Source organism: Euleptes europaea, chromosome 19, assembly GCF_029931775.1.
Source record: "Euleptes europaea isolate rEulEur1 chromosome 19, rEulEur1.hap1, whole genome shotgun sequence".
NCBI lineage: Eukaryota > Metazoa > Chordata > Lepidosauria > Squamata > Sphaerodactylidae > Euleptes > Euleptes europaea.
In genome coordinates, this window is record NC_079330.1 from 1,407,378 (window position 1) to 1,413,091 (window position 5,714).

Consider the following 5,714-nt stretch of genomic DNA (forward strand, 5'->3'; position numbering starts at 1 on the left):
ATGACTAAAGGGAACCTCCATGTTCAGAGGCATCTGATGAAGGGAGCTTTGACTCTCGAAAGCTTATACTCTAGAAATCGGTCTCTAAGGTGCTGCTGGACTCAAATCTAACTATTCAGAGGTTTACTACCAGTGCCAGGTGGCAACATCAGGGGAAGCCCTCAGCCTCTTTGCCCTGCAGTTGGCTACTGTGAGAGACAGGATGCTGGACTAGATGGACCACTGGTCTAATCCAGCAGGGCTCTTAAGTTCTTGACAATGCATGGTGCATCAAGCTCAGCAGTAAGAAAAGTCAACTTATAAACCATTGTTCATGGTAAGGAGAGAAGGATGAGAGATACATCTGTCGGGAGTGCTTTGATTGTGGGATCCTGCATGGTGGGGGGAGGGTTGGGGTCACTGGGGATGTGGGGGGGAGGTAGTTTTAATTTCCTGCATTGAGCAGGGGGTTGGACTAGATGACCCTGGTGGTACCTTCCAACTCTATGATTCTATGATCCTAAGTACTTGAAGGGTTGTCATACAGAGGATGATGCTGAGTTGTTTTCTGTTGCCCCAGAAGGACCAGAACCAACGGGTTGAACTTAAATCAAAAGAGTTTCCGTCTAGACATTAGGAAGAACTTACTGACAATTAGAGCAGTTCCTCAGTGGAACAGGCTGCCTCGGGAGGTGGTATGCTCTCCTTCCCTGGAGGTTTTTAAGCAGAGGCTAGATGGCCATCTGTCAGCAATGCTGATTCTATGACCTTAGGCAGATGATGAGAGGGAGGGCATCTTGGCCATCTTCTGGACATGGAGTAGGGGTCACTGGGGGTGTGGAGGAAGGGAAGGTAGTTGTGAATTTCCTGCATTGTGCAACGGGTTGGACTAGACGACCCTGGTGGTCCCTTCCAACTCTGTGATTCTATGAAGACCCCCCCACTCCCACCAAGAATCCAATGAGACAAACCACCACAATGAGACAAACCACCACAACCAGTTTGTGAAGTAAGTGAAAATGGCTTCACACAGAACCTGAAGTAAATGAAAATGGCTTCACACAGAACCTGAAGCAAAGGTCATCAGGCACCAGAAGGAGAGTCTGAGGGGAAGGAGTTCCATAAATGAGGCACCCCTACGGAAAAAGCCCTCTGGTAGCCACAGACCTCAGTGGCAAAGAGCTTCAGCAGAGCTGTGTTGAGTGGCAGAGCATCTGGTGTAGCCTGCACAAGGCCCAGGTTCAGTCTCACCAGTTAAACGATCTTGTGGAACAGATATTGGGAAATATCCTGCTTCTTTGGAGAGCTGCCACCATGTAGCTTCGTGTGCATGCTTAGGCATGTTCTATAAAGTAGCAGGTGGCCCTAAGGCTGTTCCATCGTGACCCCAAAGTGTGAAGTGGCTGGCAAGGGGCAGCCTGGGATAGATGGTCGGAGTGAGGCAGTCATCTTACAGTGGATGGTGTATGCCAGTTCCTCCAATGTGCCCCTCTGATAGCACCTTGGCATGCATGGATAGCCACCATGACCCTGGGACAAATTCCATCCTAATTTGGGACCGAAAGGTCTTGATAATAACATATAAATTTCAGCTGGCTTCATATCAGAATCTGTAAAGATGACTTTGTATGTTTTATTGTGAATATTTTTGTCTCATCCCTTTTCTTCGCTAGTTTCCCCTTCTTGTTCATTTATTTTATGCCATTTATATTCAAAGCCGGATATCAGTTTTAATGTCACTTATTCTTTTGAATTGTGTTATTTTGGTCAGAAAAAAAGATGACCATAATTTCATCTTGAACACCAAGAAACCACAAAAGAAGCTCCAACATTTGACTCGAAAGGGAGTAGTCACAAAGTTTGGCATCATCCCTCGCAGGGAAGATTGTGTGATGTCTTCTTCTTTCACTGAAGCTGCTGAAATAGTCAGAAAGATCAACTGTGGTGATCCTGTTTCTGCCCATGAACCTAAGGCAAATTGTGGGGGCATGAAGAAGAAGCTGGAAGGAAGTCAAACACGCAAGACTGTGCCATGTTTTTTTGTGCAGGCAATTCCTGCATTGGTCTCCTGGGAGGATCCCAACCAAGGAAGTCCCTGGATTTGCTCTCAGTTGCAAGGCTTAATATTGTCAGTGCTCCCCCTCACCACCAAAGGATGGGTGTTTCTTGGTACTACTGAAAATGTTTGTGGAATGTGACCACCTGGTCTGGCTCAGCCCTACTCGGAAACCTTCCACATGGGCTTTTCTGAACAGGAGCCATTCTGACTCCTCTGACCAACGAGAAAGTGGCTTTTAGCCCCTCCTCTGGGGCCTTGTCATGCTGGGACTCAAACTGTTACCAAAGAAAGGCCTCTGAAGTCACCTGAAAATGCCTCTTCTTGCTGCAGGAATCCTTCTAAGGTCAAGGCGTTTGATCTCCAGCATGTCAGTCACCAAAAGCCCCCTGGGTAGCCCCCTCCCTTTCTGTCCCAAATATCCAGTAGCTCAAGGGCTTGGCATGTTTCATCCTATTGATCTTGGTGGCTACAAGACAATAATTTTTTTAAATAACCACACAACTTCCCCTCTTGGCTTGACAAGATGCTGTCTGGAAACAAGGGCCCCCCTGTTGCAAAGCCACTTTGATGGGCCTTCCTTAACATCTTTCTATCATGTGTCCAATTAGTGTCGGGAAAACTTGACTGTGACTAAAAGCCAGCAATAAATGGGTCTCTCTCTCTCTCTCTGCAAAAAGGCTTGTCATATGTTTAGCCATGAGGGAGAGTGGAGGAAACTGGGTTCGTCTGTTAAGCGTCCCTCCGTTTCTGTTTCATTGCTGACCCTTTTATGGGGGCTTACTTCTTGCCTGTTCAAACCAGACTAGGATGCTAGAGGAGAAACACAAGACAAATGCCTGTCTAGGGATGCTGCTCCCCCTCTGAAAACTGGGAGGGAGCCATCACTTCCCAATGAGTTAGCCACCAAATAAAGGATATCATCCACAAATTGCAGAAATCTGCAGGTTGTGTTGAAGTGATTTTCTGCATTATTTAAGCCCAGTACAGGCTGCCTGCTGCATCTCTGCATGAGTCTGAACTTGCCTGTTTCCAATCAACTTGCATGAGATGGTGGTGTGAATGCTGAATTCTTCCCAAGACCCATAGAACAGAATCATAGAGTTGGAAGGGGCCGTATGGGCATCTAGTCCAACCCCCTGCTCAATGCAGGATCAGCCTAGAGCATCCCTGACAAGTGTTCATCCAGCTGCTGCTTGAAGACCCACTCCGCCTGAGACCCTGGAGAGCCGCTGCCAGTCTGAGTAGACAATACTGACTTTGATGGACCAAGGGTCTGATTCAGTAGAAGGCACCTTCATGTGTTCATGTGAAGCTTGGGGCAGGCACTGTCTTCCTCGCTATCAGCCTGTAACGTAGGTGAGATGGAGTATCATCTCATCAAGGAGTGCAGCCATGTCAATCTGCAGCCTGCCCCCCCCCAAAAAAAACAGTCCAGCATCCCCTGAAAGGCTCAGAGGATGTGTCCCAGCAGGAGATTTCATGAATCCCAGCATTTGAGGCATGAAACAGACATCCATGGCAGTCACCTATACTTGCAGAGACAAGAAGCCATGAGGCTTCTGTTCAGCTTCCCCAGTTCTGTTTGTTGGTTGTCTTCCTAATCTGGATCACTTGTTTTAATTGCTTCTTGGGAATGGTCTAAAATCGTCTGTTGTTCTTGGATGTGACTGTTTGGATGAGGCTGCCTGTTGCATCTCTGCATGGCTGGCTTCTATGGCCTTACCTTTTAATCAGCCTTTAGTGAGGGCAGCAATTCCGCCACATCTCAGCACTTCAGATGGGGGGATGCACCAGAGTTTGCCCATTGTTTCTCCTCAGAATGAGCCGCTACTTCGTGCCTTGCAGTTAGGAAAATGCACCCAGAGCTGTGACTTGCACAGAAAAAGAGGGGTGTGGGTTCCTTTGAAGGCAGGTAGCTGCGACTCTTGCATACTCCCAAAGGCAGTGCCTTCCTTATTCATTCTTGAAGTAGCATCTCCTATCAGAAGCTGCTCTAGCTGACACCAAAGAAATACACTTCAGCCCAGGTTGCCATCTCAAAAGAAGACCTTTCTTGAGTGTTTGAACGCAGACAGCTGCCAACGGGCTGTTTGGTCATGCAGGATGTTTCCCGTTGGCTATAACACAAGGAGAGAGCAGGAACAAACCTTCACCCACACTTGACACAAACGTGGGCCTGTGTCTTTGTGGACTGGGGCGATGGGAGATTTGTGAGGGGGCCCGTCTGCTCAGCTGGCTTTCTTGTGGCTGGGCCTTTCTGGCTTCATCTTGGAGCATGCGGTGGGTTTTTTTCCATGTTCCTCTGCCACTCAAGTGGCTCGGATCAAGCAGCTCACAATGGCCGTCTGTTCAACGGGTAGCATGGTAATTTGCCGGCAAGCCTTCCCAGAGGCCTTGTGGTACTCTTAAAGAGAGCCGGGGAGGGAATGGGGGGGCAGGGGAGGGGGAGGCAGGCAGGCAGGCGACCAGCGCTTGTGCTCTTTGTGCTCTGGTCCAGTCTGAACCAGTTGAGCTGCTCTCTTCCAGTTTCCTCTGCCTTCCCACTTCCTTTACAAACACTTGATGTTTTCTTATTAAACTCCCCCCCACTGCCCCACTCCAAGCTCTCCAGTCTAGCTTTGGCATTTTGTGCTGGGCTTTCAACCACCAACATTAGCATTTTGCCCCCCAGATCAACAGCTTATAGAGGTAGCCTCCTAGGCCAGGATACTTAAAATTAGCCTCCAATGTCAGGATAATGGTGGGAGTTCCAGTGCCAAAAATAAAAGGAATCAGAACATCCTGGCCCATGGGGGTCTCTGGAAACTCCCCCCTCCCACTTTCTGCATTGGTCTCTGGCAGGCATAAATCATCTGAAAATAAGGCTAGCATTTGAAAATTGGTCACTAAGTTTAGAGTGCTGATAGGCGCTGCAGTGTCAAAAATTAAGGGAATCTGGACATCCTGGCCCAGGGTATTTGCAGAAGCCCCCTAAAGGTGTATGTTTGTGGCAGGCATAGCTCATCAGAAAATAAAGCTAGGCTTGGAGGTCATGTGATCCAAGAGCCTGGCTAAAGGGACCCGGCCCTGATTCAGGTCAGTGACTGGAAAGGAGAGGTCCAGCACTATGGAAGCTGTGTTTAGCTACATGCTAGAAAGACAACAAATAATGAACATACAAAAAAGGAACATGTTTGAAGAAGAAGAGTACGTTTTTACACCCTGCTTTTGTCTACCTGAAGGAGTCTCAAAGCGGCTTACGGCAGTGGTTCCTGGGGACCCAATATAAATGGCGACTGAAGGGCCCCTGATTCTACGGGTGTAGTGGAGTCTGCTGGGAGATTTTCCTCATCTCAGGAGGAAGACTCATTAAATTATGTGGATGGGTTTGGAATTGTGGGCACTTCGGGTGTAGAAGGAAGTTGCAGGGGCTGAAATGTTCCGTAGGGCCTTCCCACAATGCTTTTTAGCATCCATTAGCAGATCTTGTAGCCCCAGCCCACAAGTGCCCCACTTCTGCTGTGGCGTGACAGTGAAGTTATTACACAGCTAAGGAGATTTGGCTACCTAATGACACCACTGAGAAGAAATGGAGCTCATTCAGAGGGAGAGGGAACTGCCCTCCCTCTGAATTAACTTTCTTTACCCTCATTGATGTCACTGCATTAGTCAGATCTCATTAGCTACATGAGAACTT